Source organism: Myodes glareolus, chromosome 11 (genome assembly GCF_982192425.1).
Source record: "Myodes glareolus chromosome 11, mMyoGla1.1, whole genome shotgun sequence".
NCBI lineage: Eukaryota > Metazoa > Chordata > Mammalia > Rodentia > Cricetidae > Myodes > Myodes glareolus.
Window position 1 is genome coordinate 48,117,487 of NC_142036.1, and position 22,171 is coordinate 48,139,657.

Consider the following 22,171-nt stretch of genomic DNA (forward strand, 5'->3'; position numbering starts at 1 on the left):
TTCAAGACTTTTTAAGTAAACAGAGCAACATTATTACAAATATTACCTAGTAGATTCTAGAGCACTTTGTTGTACATGGACAAAACTCTGTAGGCTATGTCTTCTTCAGAGACTGACTGGGTTTTCTATTTTGTGGGCCTCTGGGTGAGGCCAGTCCAGACACTCCCATAGGAGTGGAATCATGTGGCCTTTGTCCTGCTGTGACAGTCTTGCTGTACCTTAACAACATATTTAATATTTATCTGTATTATGCCATGTAACAAGACTTCCTTCTTATAGCTGAGTGTATTTTCTTCCTTTGTTCTCCTTCCCTTTCCTGTTGTGGGTTCTGGGGTTTGAACTCAAGTTCTTGTGCTTGCAAGCATGAGTTTTAACAACTAAAGTATCTATCCAGGCTGCTGTGGGAGAAAACTCTTGTACACTGTATAGATTTGTCCCTCATACTGGCCAATAGCCAGGCAGGAAGTATAAGCGGTGCTACCAGACTAGGAGAATTCTTGGAAGAGAAACGGCAGAGAGGCAGTCACCAGCCAGACACAGAAGAAGCAAGATAAGAATGCTTTACTGAGAAAAGGTACCAAACCCTGTGGCTAAACATAAATAAGAATTATGGGTTAATTTAAGTTATCAGAGCTAGTTAATAATAAGCCTGAGCTAATAGACCAAACAGTTTATAATTAATACAATCTTCTGTGTGTTTCTTTGGGACCGAAAGGCTGTGGGACTGGGTGCTACAGAAACTTCTGTGCCCTTGGCTTTTGCTTCTGTTTTCGTATTTGATCTATTAGTTATTCAAGTATCTGTTGCTTTAGTTTGCACACAGTTGTCATTTTCCCAGATTTTCTTCAGTCCTTAAATTCTAGTTTCATTTCTTTGTGCTTGGGAAGTACACATGGAATGATTTCAATCTTCTAAAGTTTAGGACTTGTTTTGTGACCTAACATAATTTATTTTGGGCAGCATTCTTTGTGCTTTAGAAGAATACCCATTTTGCTGTTGTTGGATGGAAAGTATGTCTGCTGACAAGATATGGGTGGTTTAGTTTACTTATTAATATTTGGTCAGAATGTTCCATATATTTTTGAGAGTGGGATATTGGATTACTTTGATTCAAAGTCTGTTTCTTTCATATCTGCCAATGTTTGCTTTATACATATGTGGGTACTCTGAAGTTTGGTATACATACATTTGTAGTTGCCATATGTTCCTGAGGATAGATTTTTATATAATTTTATAAGGTTCTTTGTATTTTTTACTTAAAGTCTATTTTGTTGGATATAAGCCTGGCCACTCCTATTCCTTATTAGTTGCCATTTGCATGAAATTTCTTTTTCCCTTTCTTTGCGTTCAGCTTACGTGTTTTTAAAATCTATAGTGAATTGTCAGTGAGATGGCTCAGCAGGTAAAGGAGCTCACCACCAAGACTGGTGGCCTATGTTTGGCCTCTGTGACTCATACTGAGGAATGCTAACCATCATATTTTTGGTTGGTGGTTTATTATTTCACTGCTTTGAATATACTACCAAACTCCATTCTAATCTACTGGGTTCCTGTTGAGAAATTCACCAATAATCTTTCTTCATTTCCTTTTTTTTTTTTTTTTTTTTTCTGAGACAGGGTTTCTCTGTGTAACAGTTCTGGCTGTCCTGGAACTCACTTTGTAGACCAAGCTGGCCTTGAACTCACACACAGAGATCCACCTGTCTCTGCCTCCCAAATGCTGGGATTAAAGGCTTGTGCCACCACCGCCTGGTGAAATACACATGACAAATTCCTTTTCCTTTTTGCCTTCATTTTTTTTCTCTGACTTTTGACAATTGGATTTGTGTCTCAATGTAGATTTCCTTGTATTGAGTCCATCTCATTAGGTTTCTTGATTTGGGTATCAGTTTTCTTCCTTGACTTAGGAGCTTTTCTCCCATTGTTCTTTTGTAACTTCCTACTGCTGCTTCTCCTTCTGAGTCTCCCACAGATGGTGTGCTGGTGAGTCTGATGGTGTCCCTGGAGGCCACACTGGCTTTCTACCCTCTTCTTATTTTGATCTTTTCGTTCCTCTGATGTCACTTGCCATCATGTTTCCCATGCTTGAACACCCCTATTGTCAAAACTCTTCTTTGTGTTTTTTGGCTCCAGACTTTTTTGTTTTTATTTCTATCTCAACATTTTTGTTCTGTTCACTCATTCTTTTCTTGACTCCATAAAGAATCTTATGGCAGCAATTTTCAATTCTTAGTCAGGTCGGCTTCTCTTCCTTTCTGTTGGCTTTTTGTTAGTATGGTGATGGGTAGCAGAGCCTGGGGTGTTTGCGATGAATAGAGGATTGTTTGTCTCACAGATAACATGACTTCTGTATGCTCTCACAGTTTGGTAAGGGTCACATGATACAAGTATCACATGATGAGACTGAGAAAGCAAGGTGGATCATATACCTCTTTTACTCTTATAAAGCCACCAGTTCAGTCACAGGGATTCCATTCTCATGACTTCACCTAATCCTAATTACTTCTCAGATCTTTATCTGAATTTCATTAGCATGTAAATTTGATCGTTAAAATTTTACATATGATCTTTGGGGAAACACTTTTAAGTAGTGGTAGTAATCAGCTTCTGGATATATATGTGTGTGTGTGTGTATATATACTCATTTATATGTATATGTATATATATATATATTCATTTTTAAAATTTGACCACAATTCCTTGTTTTTTTCACATGTGTTGTAGTGATGTATTTGGATCTATGTTTTAGAAAAAAGCAGTTCTCTCCAATAGTTTTGACAGAGTGGCTTTGTACAGGGGAAGTACCTTATCTATAAGTTTGGTTTGAGATAATAGAGACTTATAAATCGTCGTGGAAGGGGCATACCTTCTTTGTGTCTGTATGTGTAATTTCTCTAGTGAATCCCGCTGGCTTCCTTTTGAGAGGCTTGTAATCTCTTGCTCTCTCTGGTATCTCTCTCTAGCGCTGTGTCTTCATTCTCTGGTTCCAGAATAACATGCCACCCCACTCTTTGTCCTCAAGAGCCACCAGGTATTCAGTGCATCCTGCCTTCCAATCAGTGTCCCTTTTCATGCAAGACAGACTCTGGTCCTTTAAGTAGCGCTCTGAGAGTTCAGAGTACAGGACATGCGCTCTGATCTCCTTGTCTCCCCAAGGAAAGGGTCTGTGCTTTGACGGGATTTTCTATCACTCTGAGCCGTGATGGCCACAGCAAACAGTCCAGATACTCTCTTTCTCAGTAGCTCTAAGGCATCTGATGCACACTCATTCCATGACTGGGAAGAGATAGAAACACGTGTTTCTCATAGCTCTCCCAAACTCTGGACTGCTGGATTCACACTGTCCCTTTCTTCCCCGTAGGGCAGATCACCAGCTGGGTCGTGGTGTGGGCTCTGAGCTTGGGGGTGAGGCTGATTCAGGAAGGGAAAGTATCTTTCCCTCCACGTCAGTGCAGCTGCTCTCAGTGCTCACTCGGGTACTGAAACTTTTCAGTTGGATCCTGAAATTCCCATCAGTGTGTTTGGGTTTCCATGCAATGCATAATTTTCATCAGACTCATCTTATATTTCTGTTGGCCTTCTTCCTAAGTCTCTTAGTCACACTGATGCATGGAGATGATGTATTTTCTTAATTTCAATTTTGGATTGTTCATTGCTCGCATATATAAATATAATCCTTTGTATATTGAACTTATATTTTCTAACTGTGGAACTGGCTTATTAATTATGATAGTTTTATTGTACACTCCTGGTGATTTTTATGTATGAGATGATGTTATCAGTGTATAGAGATTGTTTTAATTCTTTCCCAATCTTGACAGTGCCTTTTATTAGGGGATTGTTTTTATAACTAGCCTTCTCCCGCCAGCCTTGTCCCTCCAATTCTTGTTCCCATTGCTACCTCTGGTTTTCTCAGAACTGCCATCCTTCCCTGGGATCGCACAGAGCAGCAAACAGTTAAACTTATAAACGTACTTACACCACAGACTCCATGATCAGTGGCCTCCCCACAGCAGGGAGTGCCTTCCTGGTCAGTTTCGTTTCCTGTGCACCAGTCCCTGGACAACCTCCTGGTTCAACTCTCTGTCCACGTTGGTGTTATGAATTGACCTGTGTTGTCCCCCAAATTTTTAGATGAAAGCCTTAACCTCCAATAAGGTTGTATTCAGAGGCTGAACTTTTAGGAGTTATTTAAGGTTAAGTGAGGCCATGAGGGTGGAAGCCTAAATTTTACAAAGAGGAAGAAGGAGAGAATGAGCACATGCCTGATTAAAAAAAAAAATTAGAAACTGAGAGAACAATGAGAATGTCTACAAGCCAGAAAGAGGGGCCACCTGGAGCCTAGCCCTCTATCCCAAGTCTTGCATTTTCTAGACTCTATAAGCATGAGCAAGCACATTTCTGTTGTCTGAACGAACCAATCTGTGGTGTTTTTAAGGACAACCTGAGGTAATTAATACAGCTCTTACAGCAGTGCGCACACTTCTCCCTTCACTTTTCTTTAGAACACACTCAACATTTTCTTCACTTTCTTCTTCTTCTTCTTCTTCTTCTTCTTCTTCTTCTTCTTCTTCTTCTTCTTCTTCTTCTTCTTCTTCCTCCTCCTCCTCCTCCTCCTCCTTTTGTGTGTGTGTGTGTGTGTGTGTGTGTGTGTGTGTGTGTATGTGTGTTTCTCTGTGTAGCCTAGGCTGTCCTGGAACTCACTCTGTAGACCAGGCTGTCCTCAAACTCAGAGATCCACCTGTCTCTGCCTCCAGAGTGCTGCAATTAAAGGTGTGCGCCACCACTGCCCCGCTTAGCTCTGCTTCTCAATAACGGCTTACTTGGATCTTATGACTAAGCCTTTACTACAGTCTTATCCTTGATTCATACCCCATTCACATTTATTTATTTATTTATTTATTTTGTATACAATATTCTGTTTGTGTGTATGTCTGCAGGCCAGAAGAGGGCACCAGACCTCATTACAGATGGTGGTTGCCGGGAATTGAACTCAGGACCTTTGGAAGAGCAGGCAATGCTCTTAACCACTGAGCCATCTCTCCAGCGCCCCCCCCCATTCATTTCCTATATCTACAAAATGGGAACCAAAGTCAGATTTGACCTCACAGGTTCGTTATGAGATGCAAACGAGTTCAACTGTGAAGTTGGTAGCAGAGTCTTTCAGGCCACCATAGATGTGTCTGTTAAAGAGAACACCACTTGCCCAGCTGTGTGTTTAAGCAGCTGACATTCTCCCTTTTAGACTGGAAGTTTCTGTATGGGGAAGGGTCTGGGTCTTTTCAAATCTATTTCTGTGTTTTTAAAAATGACTTGGTACATAGCATCTGTCTTTATAAAATATATTTTATGCACTTTTTAGACCCAGTTAGGGAGTGACTCCTCAGGCTATAGAACAAAAAATTATTATAAAGTATTTTGTGAGTTTCTCTGAGGGAAATTTTTCTCAGAATCACCTGGGAGAATATGCATGAAATATTGCCATGAGTTAAATTTCAGTAGCTTAAAAGTGTTTTGTTTATTTGATATTTTTTTTGACTGAGAATTTTGTTATATATCCCAGGTTAACTTTGAATTCAGAATCCTCCTGCCTCAGTCTCCTCAGTGCTGAGATTACTGCCACATTCAACTAAGACACTATAATTTAGAAACAATAGTTCAGAGAAAAAATATTAAACAAGGTAAGAATTGGCCGAGTGTGATGGGGTCGTCCACCTGTAATCCTAGGAGGTTGAGGCTGGAGGATCACTGCAAGTTTGAGACAAGTCTGGTTTACACAGTGACTTCCAGACCAGTCTGGGATACATAGGAAGACACTGTGTCCACAAAGCAAAACAAAAGAAGCAACAAAAATAATATAAATATCATTTTTGTGGAGATGAGGAGTTTCTAATAAGTTAAATTAATAACCAAACAAATGAGACAAGAGTCAAACAAAAATGTTTCCGGTGATCAGGGTGTGGGCCAGGTGTTCCAGGTTCTTATTCCAGAGGTTAAAGTAAGGGCTCACACAGATTTGTCAAATAGTAAAGGAACTTTATTTGGAATGGAGCCATAGCAGAGATTAAAGAGGGACGTGCTGTCAAGGTTGGTACCCAAGAATGAGGTACCCAAGAGCCACAGATTGCAGCCTGGAGTCTCTTTTTATGGTGTCTAAAGAAAAAGAGACTGGCTAGTAAGACAATTTGGGTGGTTCTATATTTTAATTGATAGTTAAGCCATATATTAATTTCCTTACTGTTCATGTCTCTTACCATAAACAGGTGCATGCTCAGTTATGCATAGGTGTAAGATGGTAAATAGGGGATCCTCCCTAAAATCTCACTTGAAGGGTGCAGTTTTCCTTAATGTTCATGCACCCAAACCCTGTTCTGGCCAGATCAGCATTTCTATTCTTTGTAACCAGATACACTGGGAATATGTTTGAATAAAAATTATCTAAATTTGATGTTCTTAGGGCCAGAGAAACTTACACTGGTATTCAGAGAGAGGTGTATAAGTTGCCTGGTGCAGTGGAATCTGAGGGGTTCTGAGGTTGCAGGGAGCATTGTTTGGAAACAGCTGTGTACATAATGCTATTCTGCTCAAGGTCCTTTTCCACTGCTACCAGTCCTGCGGTGCTCCTCTTAGGTAAAGGGACTAGGCTTCTGAGTGCATTATTAGACCTGAGTGGATGTTCAGAACTCAAAGCAACTAGTGTCCCAGGCTGCTAAACTATTCCCCATGCTTGCGTGCTGTAGAAAGGCTAAAAAAGTCCTTGGCAAACCTTTTCTTAAATGGGTAAGACACTAAGTATTTTAGGCTTTGTTGGAGCTATTCAACTTTCTAATAAAGGGGGAAAGCTGGCCTAGATAATAAATGAGCAAGTGCACGGTGTGGCTGTGTGCCAATAAAGCTTTATTTATAAAAACAGAATGTAGTATGGATTACCCTGTGTGCCAATGCTGTTCTAGAACAATATAAAGAACAATTAGAGGAGCATCACAGGATTGTGGCAGTGGAGAAGGACCTTGAGCAGAATCCTTCCTGAGGAAAGATTGAAGCTGCAACATACCAGAATGTCTTTCTCCTGTGACACATGAAGCTTGATATTATTACTTCAGTTTTAACATGGCAAGGTTAGAGACGAGACAACAAAAAAGGCATGTAGTAGCATACTTTCATGATAAGAAATGATGCTTCAATTGAATTGTAACCTTTTATATATATTTAAAGTAGAGAGAGCAGAAAAATCTAAACTAAAGGTTTCCTCAGTAATTTCTGTTCTCAGAAAATTGGACTTCTATATCTATCTATGTAAAAGAGGATATATATGATCTGAGACTTCAAAGGATCTCAAGGCAAAGCCACATCCTGCAAGCATGTCCTGTCTGTACCTTCAGCCCCTCTGGGATGCTTCTTTAGACTGCAGAGAAGCCTCAGTCTAACCCCAAGGGAAGAGATGTACTGTGATGAATATTACTCTTTGGTAGCCTAGAAATGCTGCCTCTTGCTGTTTTTCTTTGGATGATATGTGACCTATTGACCCACCTGGAAATCACCTTTTTGTTCCTTAGCAAAATTTTCTTTCTATATGATTCCCACCTGGGGAAGAATGGAGAAAACAGAATAGACTTATAGCCTAATTTGCTTCTGGTTGCCATGATAAAGCTTCCTGACCAGAAGCAACTTAGGGGAGGAAAGGGTCCATTTCAGCTTGCATTTCCAGGTCTAATCTATCATTGGGGGCATCAGGCAGGAACCGAGGAAGAAACCATGAAGGAGTTTTTTTTACTGGCTTACTCTTTTGGATACTACTCAATCAACTTTCTTACACCATCCAGGACCTCCTGCCAAGAAGTGGCACAGCCCAGAGTGGGACAAACCCTCCTGTAACAGTCAACAATCAAGAAAATGCCCCACAGATACTCACAGGCCAGTCAGATGGAGGTAGCTCTTCACTTGAGGCTCCCTCTTCCTAGGTGATGCTAGGTTGTGTCAAGTTGACAATAAAAACTATCTAGCATAACCACTCCCGGCCAACTTCACAAGCACAAATGCATCACTATAAGTCATAACTTTTCATTCTTTGCTTGTATCCAATATCTCATGTTTTAATATCATAATATGAAATACAATACAACTTTTAAAGCCCCCCAGTTTTTAAAAATATCAATGCTTTAAAACTACAAGGTATCTTTAAAATATCCAGTTTCTTAATCCTGGGCTCCTGTAAAATAAAAAAACCAACCAAACAAACAAAAACAAAACCAATCAACCAACCAAACAAAAACTTAAACCTTCCAAAAGAGAGGAACTAGGACACAGGAGCAATCAAATTAGAGAATTCATCAGTATAAATCAAATCCTGGTAGCTGTGTCTAACACTCATGGTCTTTGGAAATTGGAAGGGCTTTGGGTTGATCCTGTGTCTCCAGCTCTGCCCTCTGCAGCACACACAGCTTGTCTCACAGGCTCAGGCCAGCTCCACTCTATACCTACCACTGTCTTTGGCTCATGTTTCATGGTTCTGACACCTCCAGTATTCTGGGTCTCCACTTCAACTGATGGGTTTGCACCTCCACTAATGGCCTTTGCTGGTCTGACCCTGCTACATGGTGCGATGCCTCAGCTTCTTTCCATGACCCCCTGATTCCTGCAGATTTTAAGATCTCCACAGTAGTATCCCATGAGAAACTCCTATGCATTACCAAGTTCATCAGCCACCTTTATATGCAGCCTTGGTGTGCATTAGACTGCAGCCTTTGCGGGCTGACCCTGACAATACACTTCCCAGAAGTCGTTGTGTCAAGTATGTTTGTCTCTTGCTAATCACAGCTGATTCTTTCAGCTTCAACTACCAACGACCACATTCTTAATCTAAAATATTTCATACGAGACCCAATAGAGTCTCCGCTTACTTCTGACACTTCCCAGGCTCCATTGCCTGCATTTCTATCTGCAGATCAACCCAGCAAACTCTGAGCACTCACTGGCTTTTCCAGTCCAAAGTCCCAACACTCACAGCTTAGCAGAGTGGCAAAGTCTTCCTTCCAACTGCATTCTATGGAATGTTCCTGTGGACCTTCATAGGCCGTAGCAGAGAATAATTAGTTTTAGCCCTAATGAGTCAGTTCTGGTACGTTAATTTCCTGACCATAGGAGTCTTCAGTGTGATTGTGAAGTTGGCCGAGTCACTGAAGAAATATACCTTCAGCCCGTTGTATAATTATCTCAGGAATTATAAAGGCAATAAATGCATGGTTGTTTTTATGAATACATTAAAGCAGGGATGCATAATTGGCACTTTAATGATCTACTGCCAGTAAATTAGGCATTAATGTGATTACAAAATGATAATTACTTTTGGCTAATAATTTGCATCACCTTTCAGTAGCCCCTTCCCACTATCTTGTGGTCACCTATGAGAAAGAGAATCAAATGGAGGCCGAATGGAAGTTATGGGAAAGAGTGAGTTAATTACCCAAACAAGTGGTTGATCTTTATGCTCTCATACAGTGAGTCTTTGGGGTTTAATAACAGCGGTAATAGACTATATATTTTTTTTCCTGCATGATGTACAAATGATGTATAAACTTTTGTAATGTAATTACCACCCTTAAATTACTTCACTTTTGATAGCTGGTCGCTGCTCAGGAGATGAGAATGCTCTTCATAATCCTCATTAGTTTAAGAAGGAAACCTTGCCTCGGAAGAAAGGTAAAGATGGAGAAGCCGCGTATATACGGTCGCTGTATATCCAGTCAGGCATGCTCAACCGTGCTCAGAAAGCACAATCAACTCCATGAGTTGTTTTATTATTTCTTGATGTGTATCCTCATATGTGTCTGTCTCTGTGGGTATGTGCACATGTGCGCTGGTGCACAGGTGTGGTCAGAAGGGGATGGAAGATCCCCCGGAACTGGACTTGCAGGTGGTTGTGAGGTTCCTGATGTGGGTGCTAGGAACCAGACTCCAGTTCTCAAAAGAGCAACAACTGCTTTTCACCCATCTTTCTGTAGCCCCCCAACAATTAACATCTAACCTCACATCTGTGTTTATGAAAACTGCTTAAGAAAAAAGTTCCAAACATAAATCTATACCACTTTAAGGGAAAGGATTTTTTTGGGATTTCACATATTGAACTCAAGACTTTGCACATGCTTTACACAAATCCCCGAGACTCAACCAAAAAGTTAATGTCGCCTTTCTATATTTGATGGGGCATTTGAGCTGTTTGCCATAGGTTAAAAATGCTGATAAAAATCAATAGTCTTACACTGTTTTGATTAAGTAGTCATACTTATTGATAAGCAAACTGTTGAGATTGGTACCTGAGGCAGCGCACCATCGGCTGGTAGTTTCCCCTCACCCTCTCTGCTGCTGTGTATACTGTTCATATTGAATTTTACCACACGCCTCCTGCTCATTCCTGAAATTGAATAATAAGATTAAGCACCCCCTAGTAATGAGAGCAGACACTGTATTGATGGATTCTCAATTGCTCAGCTCTGCTTTTGATTTTTCTTTCCTATGCAGTGCAGTCTCTAAACAGGCCTTTCTGAATTCTAATGTCTAGCCCTAGAAGCTGTACTGTGAGACAGTGGAAAACACAGGCAGAGTGAGACCTGAGGCTTGAGGCCACTTCACAGGGGCCACAAAGCAAAAGCAACGCGTTGTGATGCCAGAGGGATGGTGAAGTGGTGACTCGGGTACAACCAGGGTCACTTACATCTGGAAATCTGGCTGCTGGTTCTCAGAGTTAGTGCTTAAAAGTTCTTTGTGTTTCTAAGTTCTTGGTTATAGACTGAATAGTTATTACTCTAAAGGGGAGAAGGTTAGAGAGAAGGGAGTAGGGGAAGAACGGGGAAAGCTTGGTGGCCTGGGATGGGGGGGGGGGGAGGGAGGAAGGATGAATATGGGATCAGGGAAGATTATATTTTAACTAAGGGAGCCATCTTAGGGTTTACAGGAGACTTGATTATATATGGGATCCCAGGTCCAAGGAGAGATCCCCCAGATTGCTCTCTGGACAGAGGAGAGGGTGCCTGAATCGGCCGTGGCCCATGACCATACTGATGTATATTTTGCTTATCACCATAGATCCTTCATCTGACGAAGGACGGCGATACAGTCGGAGATCCACATTGCAACACCGGACTGAGACCCCCGAGGTCCAAATGAGGAGCAGATGGAGGAAGAACATGAAAAACGAAATCAGTACTGCGAGGGATGCTATCACCCACTGATACAAGGGAACGGATCTGATGAGAGTTTACCAAGGCCAGTTGGACCGGGACTGAACGAGGACGTGATCTAACCAGACTCTCCGAATTTGGCCGGATTCTCTGACTGTGGCTGACCCGAAGTCTTTTTGAAAAGCCATTGACTATGACATTGGGACCTGTTTCCTCTACATATAATGGATTTTGGGGATCCAGTTTGTTTGGACACTCACCTTCCTGGACCTGGAGGGAGGGGGAAGGAACTGGAACTTCCCACAGGGCAGGAAACCCTGACTGCCCTGGGGGACGAAGAGGGAGGAGGAGGGGGAGTAGGGGGAGTGGGAGGGTGTTGGGAGGGGGGGCGGAAATGGAAACTTTTATAATTTAATAAAATGTACAAAAAAAAAAAAAAAAAAAAAATTTATGTTAAAATTTTTGGTATAATGTGGAATGATTAAATTAACTAATTATCATAAAAAAAAAAAAAAAAAAAAAAAAAAGATTCAAGAAGACTACATTCACTTACTCATTTGTGGTATCAATAATCGCTTTTTAAATATCTATGAGTTTAGATAGTATGTTACCTCCTGGGCATATGGAAGTTGACAAAGCAAACAGTCTCCACCACCTTTGTGTGGAATAAACAAGAGAAAAGATAGTCCCATGCTGTGGTGTTTTTTTTTTTCCTTCTGGAAGCAAACTCACTCAGATGACGTCTGTTAGTTTTTCTCTCTTCCTTCCCCCTTTACCCACTCCTCTTTTCTGTCTTTTCCCACAGGATTCCAAAAGTTATTTTCATTGTGATACAGGGCTGATAACATTTGGTTTATTAGATGATGCTGTTTGGGGAAGAGGAGATAAAGTCCCGGGGACCAGCCATACATCTGTTGAACTCATTTCTCTACGATGGTTTTCAGGTTCCCCGAATGTATTAAAAATCCCCGAGAAGGCCATTAATGTTTAAGAATAATCTTTGTTCATTCTTCCTTCTCTTTCCTTCACTGTGTATGGGCAGACGTGTGTGGGAGGGTGCACTCACCTGTGCGTGTGCCCAGAGACCGCAGTTCCACTCAGGATATTTTTCCTATTGTTTTCACAGTATCTGGAGTTCAGCGTTCCAGTGAGCCTGGTGGGCCAGCAACCTCTGGGATCTGCTCTTTGCCCTCAGAGCCCTGGAGCTACAGGGTGTGCTGCTGTTCCTAGTTATCACTGTGAGCGTGAGAGATCTACACTCGGGTCCTCACCCCTGCACAGCCGGTACTCTACCCACTGATCCCTCTCCATGGCTCTTTTCTTCATTTTTTATTGTGGAAGATTCCAGTGAATGAGTACACGTTACTATCGTGGGCCAGATGATTTCTAGAGATACTATATCATGTCTCACAGACACTTTGGAGATGGTACGTATTCTCTTTTGCTAGGTAAAGAGATGGAGGCTGAGGAAGAGTTCAGCTCTTGTCTAGAGTTTCACAACTACATATGACAAAGCTGGGATTTGAACTTGAGACTACAGAAAGACAAAGGTCCTTTGCTGTTGTTGGAGGCTGCTTATTCATCCCGGCTGCCCAGAACCCCAAAATAATCACACAGAAACTGTATTAATTAAATCACTGCTTGGTCCATTAGCTCTAGCTTCTTCTTCTTCTTCTTTTTTTTTTGGAAAATGTTAGCATTTAATTGTCCTCCCTGAGTGGCTTCAAGCCACCAGAACACAGGCACCTCCAACACCCTTTATCTTCTCTTCGGCTCTTCTTCTGAAAAAATTGGCTTTCAAGATGACAGGCTGCTTAGGGAGCTTTCCCTTGCCCAGAACTTTGCAGTAGCCCGATCGCACGACATCAATGATGGGAGCAACTCCAGTCTTGTTCTTGGCTGCGTTAACCCGGGTCTGCTCACTGACCGGCGACCACAGTTTATTCAGGTTGACAGTCGGGCAGAAGCTCTGGTTCCTCTTTAAGTGGTAATGCCTCATACCAACTTTCCCGAAGTAACCTGAATGATATTTGTCGAAGTTGATCCTATGATGATGCACGCCTCCAGCGTTCCCGCGTCCTCCTGGATGCTTGCAATGTTTACTGATGCGGCCATGGCCGTGGCTCATGTGGCCCTGGAGTTTCCGGGTCTTCCTCAGTCTGGATGGCATGGCGGTGGCAGAAAAGAAAGAGGGCTAGCTCTAGCTTCTTAATGGCAAACTCTTATATCTTAATTTAACCCATTTCTAGGAATCTGTGTATTGCCACATGGCCGTGGCTTACTGTGGCATCTGTCTCTGTCGGAGCTACATGGCTTCTCTTTTACTCCGCCTCCTTTCTCCCAGCATTTAGTTTAGTTCTCCCTGCCTAGTTCTACTCTATGCTACTAGGCCAGCCAGTTTCTTTATTAATAATACAGCATTACAGAGGGGAATCCCTCATCACTTTACCCTCTTCATTCATGTCTAGAGTCCTTAGGGACCTTTTCTAACCGCTGTTACCATCTGTAACCCATCTGTAACTCGTCCCTCCGCCTTCTTCAAACAGGGATGCAGACAGTGAATGCTCCGCATCTACAAGGCAGGCTTGCACTACCCTTTTGTTTACATTTGTTTAGTACCAAAAATACAAATACTCTAATACGCTCACATTTACTAGGTTCCAGTCATAGTACAAAAGTTGACCATGGCTTTCAACCAATTAAAAAAAAGGACATTTTATTTCTTCTTTTTTTTTTTCTGGGCAAATGAGGAGATAACCTGGTCAATAAGGTATATTAAGAACATAAGTCTCTATAGATTCCATTTTCATATAGGATTAATAGATAGCTTTTGCGGATAGAGAAAACAAGATGTGAAGGCATAGCCAAATTAATTTTGATTCACCCTGGAGCTGATGGTTAGTAAGAGTAATAAAGGCCACCTTGCTGGGCTCATCACATGAAGCCAATCTTTTAACAAAGCGATTACTCTGGTAGGGCGGGCGGCTTTGAAATCCCCATCACCTAGCCTTTCTTAGAAGGTGGTCACAGGGCCCTTGTAAATAAATATCACTGGCTGCACATTTTATTTTAGGAACCTTATTTGCTTACCATGAAAATGGAGGTTTTTGCTTGACTTTGAAGTCTGTTCAGCAAGAAAAATTGTATTTCTAACTGAATAAAAGCATTTTACTCCTGATACATTACCTTTGGTGGCTTTTCTGCCTCTTTACCATGACTTCCCATAAGCCCCATGTGTAGCAAACACTAGCGTCAATAGATAAGTTTCTTTTTCCTTGAGTTAGAATTAATTGGAAGGATTTGAGGGAGACAGCATGCATTTCCTAGGTTCCCAGTATCTGGGAGGCTCAAGGTTATATGAATGCAACTGCTTCTGGTCCCGATTCATAGCAATTGTGGGTTAAAGTCTTAATGTATACTGGCATGATGACCCATTTCCATAATCCACTTGACTTGGAAGGTAGAGGCAGGAGGATCAGGAGTTAAAGACAGGGCAATTCGGGCTACGTGAGACTCTTAAGGAAAAATAAAAAGACTGCTAAAAGAAATCTACTAGAAAGCTACACCTGTTCTTAGATTCATGGTATATATAAAGTATTCGTTTGTTTATTTGCTCTATTTCAACAATAATTTATTGAATGTTTGCTGTACATTCTTTTAGGATAGAGAAAAGGAAATGGGATGATCATGACCCTGTTTGTTATCGGGCAGTCTTACAGAATTTGTAGAAAAGCTGTCTGTTTAAGAAAAGATTCTTAAGCAGGGAATTATTTTGACATTTAATTTTCCTTTTTTTCATGTATTGTCTTAATTATGGTTTCTGTTGCTGTGAAGAGAAACCATGACCGTGGCAGCTCTTATAAAGGAAAACATTTAATTGGAGCTGACTTACAGTTTCAGAGGTTTAGTCCATTGGCATCGTGGTGGGAGCATGGCAGTATGCAGGCAGACACGCTGCTGGAGAAGGAGCTGAGAGTTCTACATCTTGATCCGAAGGCAGTAGGAGACTGTGTCACTCGGTGTGGCTTGAGCATATGTGAGCCCTCAAAGTCCACCTCCACAGTGACACACTTCCTCCAAAAAGGTCACACCTTCTCCAACAAGGCCACACCTTCTAATAGCACCATTTCCTATGGACCAAGCACTCAGACACATGAGTCTTTGGGAGTAATTCCTGTTCAAAACCATCATATGTATGAATATGCTCTGTAGACCTAGGTTTTATGATACCTCATCTTTCAGTGTTGATGAGATCTGTAGCGTTGATCTCTCTTATTCCTGAAATTGTTTGTACCTTTTCCTGAAAGAGTTTATCACTGCTGTTTTTTCAAGAAACCAACTGTTTTTCCAATGCTGTCCTCTGTAATATACCTACTTAAAAAAATACATATTTTTACCATTATTATTTACTTGGACTCAATGTTCTGTTTATTTTTTATTTATTGATATATAATAGTTTTCTCTGAGAATGCAATCTTCCATCCTGCAGGAAAACTCTTCAAGCAGGGAGATAAACAATTCAAAACAGCTTCAGAAAACCTCTGAAACTGACCGTCTTCACTAGGCTCCTCCCTCTCAGAGAAGTCAAGCTGCAAAGAAGACTCTGAGACCAGAGCAGCAGTCTGGAAGAAGCAGAAACCAGCCCAGCGACCCAGAAGAGGTTTAGACCTCTTCTAAACCTATTGAAGCACCTGGAAAGGACACTCTCAAGCCGTCTGTTGACTGTGGGTTATGCTCCATGTTCCCAACCTTGTGAGTGGTCACCCCTACATGGCCTGGAACTTGCTATGTAAACTAGACTGGCCTCAAACTTGGGGTGCTTCCCCATCTGCCTCTTGAGTGCTGGGATTACAGAGGTGCCACCATGCTCAGATCTCAGTTCTGTTTCTTTTGCTCTGTATGTTTAGAAGCAATTGTAAGGGATTCAAGTAAATCTGACACAGTTCTAAATTTAGCACAGAATCTGCTATTCATATTTTTATTGTTAGGTCCTTCAAGTCTAGTAATGTTCTCCCCCCAACCCCCTTTGGATTTTTCAAGACAGGGTTTCTCTGTGTAGCATTGGTGCCTGTCCTTGAACTAGCTCTTGTAGGCTGGCCTTGAACTCACATAGATCTGCCTGCCTCTTCCTCCTGAGAGCTGGCATTAAAGGCATGTGCCACCGCTGCCCAGCTGTAATGTTCTTTTTTAAAAGTTAATTATGTGTTAGTTATATGGCTAATATAGCCTTTTTTGGTTAGTATTTTCATACCATCTTCCATCCTCTTACCTTCAATCTTGCATATTTAATAAATCTCTTTAATCTTTATGTACACACATATATGTATGTAATCATAAGTATGTATTTAAATACCTAGTGCAAAAAAAATCTCTTTTTTAACAACAAATACTGTGTTTGTTTACATAGAAGGAAATTGTCGGTGTATGTGGGCCTTCACCTACCTCTGAGTATTTTTCATTTGTCTCACATAGTCTTTGTTCTTTTTGAAATCTCTTCTTTCTTTGCCTTTGGATTATTTTCTATGATCCCAAGTTCAACATTATCTTCCTGTTATTCTATTATTTATCCTAAGGATTAGATTATGTATCCTGAAGTATCCAAGTTTAATATGTATTAGTATTTCCCCCTCATACTAAGTAAAGCGAATCTCAGAATAGCATCCCTCAAAGCGTGGTTCGTGGAAGGAGCAGCTGTTCTACGCAGTTTCCACTTAATGATTTCAGAAGCTTGAAACAGAATTGAAATCAACTACATCACCAGGCACACTGTTTATTTCAGCTGACATTTTTGCAAATGATACCTTGTGTGTGTGTGTGTGTGTGTGTGTGTGTGTGGTGTGTTCAGCTCAAGATCTTATTTATGCTAAGCATATACCCTGCAATTGAGCTACACCCCCAGCCCAAATGATAACTTTCTAAATTAAGGAAGTAGTGTATGGAATTAAATTTTGGAGCAGGCTTCTTCTTCTGCTGTGGAGTGAAACTTTTGGTAGCGCTGCCTTAGACCCCTGTGACCCTACATAAACCAATGTCTAAAACAAGCACTGCTCTTCTGTCATGCACCATGACTCTCTGTTTTGAACCATGGAGGACATTGTTGCTGTGGCTTTATACACTTAGAATACTTTTTATTTCCCCACGTTTAGCCTTGCACTGCTCATTCCTATTTGTATTCCTAGGTTTTCATATGAGACTTTTTTTTCTGCTTAAAAATACCCTCAGCAGCTGAGAAAATGGCTCAGCAGGTAGCAGTGCTTGCCATGCGAGAATGAAGACCTATGTTTGAATCCCCAGGGTCCCTATATATATATAAAAAAAAAGCCTGGCATGGCTGCCCATGTCTGTAACCCCCACATTGGAGTGGGGAGCAGGCAGAGACAGGAGGATCCTAGGAGCTTGCTGACTATCCAGCTGAGCCCAATCAGTGAGCTTCAGGTCCAATAAGAGACCTTATCTCAAGAGAATAAGGCAGAGCAATAGAGGAAGACAGGTGTCTCCTCTAGACACGTGGCTTCAGCATGGGAATGCGCAGGTGTAGCTACTGCACACGTGTGCACACAGGTACACATACCACTCACACTCACCCTTCCCACATACTTGGTAGCCCCTTTTCTTAGTGCAGGACTTCTTGACAAACTGTATTCATCTGGCAACATTTATTTCCCTTTAGCTTTAAAGGATATTTTCTCTGAGTATCTACTGTATTCTGAGTTAGGGTGATTATTTTTCTCAGCACTTTGAAGAAAGCGATCCACTGTATTTTGGCTTCTTTGGTTTGTAAGCCATGTATCTTAATGGCACCCGTGACAGAAGGAAGTCCTCTTGCATCTCTTATAAACGTCTCCTCTTGTTTCCAGATGTTTTACCATGATCTGCCTTTTATATTCTCCTTTCTTCTGTTGTGCTTGGGGTTCATTGGACTCATTAAGTCAGTTTCTAAGATGTTTGGCTGACCTCTGACCTTTCTAAATTCTCTTGCTTTGACACAGTGACTTTCACAAATAATAGGTCTTTTCGCCAGACTTTGTGTATCTCCTATGCTGTGTTCTGAATTTTTATTATTTTCCTCCGTGCTTCAGTTTGTTTACAACAGAATTTAGAGACTTGGCTTCTCATTCCCAATGTCTCTTCTTTCGTTTTTAGTTTGATGTTAAAGCTATTTAGTGAGATCTTAATTTTAGATATTATACTTTCATCCCTGTTTTATTTGATTCTTTTTAAGCTTTTTAGATTCTACCAAAATCCTTATTTTTTTTCATTTTATTCCCTTGACCATATTTAATACAAATCTACTATCCAATACAAATAAGTCTATTTGTATTGTTTATTATTTTCCTTAGATTTGGATCATTATTTTCTGCATCTTAAAAGCCTAGTTATTTTGGTGTGTTTTAGACTCTATATAGGAAAAATTGTAGTGGAGACTTAAGGCCTCAGATACTTTCACCTCTCCTTATGGTAGGAGCACATTTGGTTCTGGAAGATGCAAGGGGACACTTAATTCCTCATCACCCCAGTTTAGTCAGGATCTGAGACGATTTGAGCTGTAGTTTCTGAACAGGGATTTTTTTCCCCCCTTTTGTCTTTCTTTGAGGATGTAGAACCTCCCGGTCTGTGATAGTTGATTTCATCCTTCCATTTAACTGGGCCACTGTAGCTAAATATTATGCCAATATTAGTTTCAATGTTACTATGTGTCTACTTGGAGTTTGCTTGTTTCTCTTTAGGTGAGAGTAACATATAAGCCAATAAATTTTAAGTAAAGTAGATTGCCTTTAGGTCAGGAATTGAAGAAAAGGTGTCAGTGATGTGCTACACATATTATTTCCCTCTTTTCTGAGAGAGAGCCCTTTAAAGGATGCTCCCATGCATGGTCATGCACTTACGGTGAGTTTGAAACACACGGGATCAGAGAGAATATTGGGGTCCCCTGAAATCCCCACATTGCCTTTAGCCTTAAGATGAAATATAAGTTCTTCCCTAGATTTGTATTTTGCTGTTTTTCCCTGAAGATTCTGGATTTGCCAGTCAAAAATCACGTGTGTGTGTGTGTGTGTGTGTGTGTGTGTGTGTGTGTGTGTTGGGGGCACAGCGCAGGAGAGCTCTTTCGAGAATGATTAGACATTAGTCAGAGGAGAAGGTCTGAGTGAAATGTTGGAGGTGTTTGTCAGGTGAGAATATGGAATCATACAAGCAAGGAACAAAGAGGATTTAAAGGAGCGGAGAGGAGGGTCAGAGTGATCGATGTGAGGACGAGGTTGACAAAATGGGCTTAAAAATTTCTGAGTATTGCGGTCTTGTGAATGTCCCGAGGTACTTGATGAACGGGCCTGCTTTGCAGTTGAGTGGGTGGACAGCCACAGGAGAAGTGATGCAGGGATGTGGGAGGCCTGCCCAGCAGCAATCGCCGGTGGCTCTCAATCTCTAACCTGATAATGAGTTCCATGCCACTTCAACCTGAAAGACGTATTTGAAACCTTTGCACTGTCCTTTTGGCAAATGATTTGAGGAATGCCTGTCAAGAGCAAAGAAGGATGGGTGTTCTTCTTCTGTCCTCATCGTCTCAGCTCTCCAGGGGAGCAAATGCACACTTCTTTATTGGTCCCCGCTTGCTCACCGCTCCTCTGCAGCTGAGTTTCCCTTGTCCACCCACACAGAGCTCAGCTGGATAGCTCACCACAAGCAGGAGGCAGTGGGAACACAATTTCTCATCCTAAATTGAAGGCTCTTTCAGGACACGCTTTTACTGTTTTGACCGTGCACCAGAGGAATGTTGAGACTAAAGTAAAACCCATGGTTTCTACTTGACAGTGTTTCAGAAAAGTCCGGGGGTCAAGGAGTGAAAAGACGACTCAGCAGTGGGCTGTCCACAGGAGTTCTTTATTTCCTACAAAGGGTTAAAGAGCAATTGTCTCCCGGTGGCAGTGTGTTTGCATGTTTAGGGTGAGTTTGGCAACAAGACATGCTTGCAGGCATTTCCACCATGGGGACAAAAGGCAAATGGGTAAAAAGGAAAGCAGTGACCCCCAAACCCATCTCCCTTGTGGGAAAGTCTGGAGTAAAATAAGTCCTTATCCGAGCCTATAGACTTGGAACCCTGTGTAAAACGAATTTACTAATTTCTTTCATTTATCTGATTCCTACCTGATGAGGTAAGAAGAGCCCATGAGTTAGGCATAAATTATAACAAACTGGTTCATTTAAAGAGAACACTTTAGGTATATACCATTCTTCTTACTTGGGGAAAAGCTGTTTGGACATAGATGAAGGCACCATTAAATATGGTCTTTAATCAGTGCGATCTCAGCCAAGCTGTCTGACCCTATTCATTGGTGACTCCTGATGGTTATTAAAGAGGCTCTATTTATATATGGTAATACTTCCATGAAGGAGATTAAATAATTTGTTGAGTTATTGGAGAGATGGTCAATCTTGAAATATGTTCGTTCTGGGTATTGAGTCATTTAATCTCTCTGATTTTGATCCTTAAATTGAAATTAGGAGTAACAGAGGGCTTGTCCTGCCTGTACCGCTGCATTATGAAGAAAATCAAGCAGGATAATGCATGGAAGGTTCTTCTAGAGCAATGGAGGACTTTGCTTGTTATACTGTATTTAAAACCTTAGCCAGGCGGTGATGGTACACACTTTTAATCCCAGCACTTGGGTGGCTAAGACAGGTAGATCTACAGAGTTAGTAAAAGGACAGGCTCCAAAGCTCCAGAGAAACCCTGTCTCAAAAAAACCAACCAATCAACCAATCAACCAACCAACAAATGAACAAAAAACCCAAAGAAACAGAAAACATGACAAAACCATTTATTTCTAGTCCATCACCAGTGCGAGGAAGGCTGTCTGTGCATTAGAACAATGTCCAGAATCCAGAATTACTCAGAACTATTGCAGATGCTGAGAATTTTTCAGAAGACTAGCATAAGCCCCAAGAAAAATAACCATGGGCTTCAACTGTGAAGGTTTTAGGATTAGGCATTGATATTACAGAAAGAAAAATACATTTCCGTTTGCCGGTGGTGACTTACAGTAGCCAGTTCTGCCTGCACCAAATCTGTGCAATATAGGAAAGAGGAGGGAATAGGTTCAGAGAAGGAGGGGTAAAGAGGGGGGATAAGAAAGAGAAGAAGGGAAATGAGAAGAAGGAAGAGGAAGAAGAGGGGTAAAGATGAGACGGAGGAAGAGGAGGATGTTCAAGAACAAGACCATAAAGAAATAATGAAAAGTAATGTGACAGACCAACACTGCCCCCCACCATCAGTAGAGAAAGAGATTGTAAAGGTTTTATATTTGGGGGAGCTTGGAGGTCATTTGGTTCACAGATGGTAAGTTTCCCATTTGGTGCTCAGACAGAACATGCTCCTCGGTCATTGTTCTCTTCCTGCTCAGTCGAGATATCACCTCACCAAGGCAAAGAGCCATCGGAGCTGACATGTGAGGACGCTAACCTCAAGACTACGACAGTGTGTGGAAAACACGTCAATTCAGTCGTTCACCATCGACTCCTGCTTGAGGAGTTGAACAGGGGTCACAGAACAGGCACAGAGCTTTGGGGAATCTGTCTACCTAGAAGGTTCTAGGCACCTGCTGTGAGGCAATTAGAACAGGCACACACACAAGGGATCTTACGCTTCCTCTGTGTTATGACTCAAATTCAAACTGTTCTCTTGCCAACTGTGGTTTATCCTGAGGACATGTTTCCCTGCCTGCTGTTGTTACTACTTTGGGAGGCTCTGGGGTCTTTAGGAGGTGGGTACCTAGCTGGAAGAAGGAAGTAACCACAGGCAGGTCTTTCAAAGTCACATACAAACTCATACAGCTCAGACCTGACCTGCTTCCTGGCACAGCACCGTGTGCAATCTCTTACACGTGCTCCTGCTACCGCAGACTGAGATTCTCTGCCCTCCCTTCTTTCCTGTGATGGACAGAAACCTTCTGAAATGGAGGCAAAATTAATCTTTCCTCATGTCAATTATTTTTTCC

The 22,171-nt window shown here is 41.5% G+C and overlaps 1 long non-coding RNA gene and 1 pseudogene across 1 annotated transcript; one reads left to right on the forward strand and one right to left on the reverse strand.

The window, feature by feature from the left end:
- Positions 1–257: 257 nt before the first annotated feature.
- On the forward strand, positions 258–16,829 carry LOC146892360 (uncharacterized). The gene is made up of 3 exons (XR_015004327.2): positions 258–574; positions 12,304–12,604; positions 15,667–16,829. It is a non-coding gene; the product is annotated as an uncharacterized LOC146892360 (long non-coding RNA).
- Positions 12,880–13,348, reverse strand: LOC148120502 (large ribosomal subunit protein uL15 pseudogene; annotated as a pseudogene).
- Positions 16,830–22,171: the final 5,342 nt, after the last annotated feature.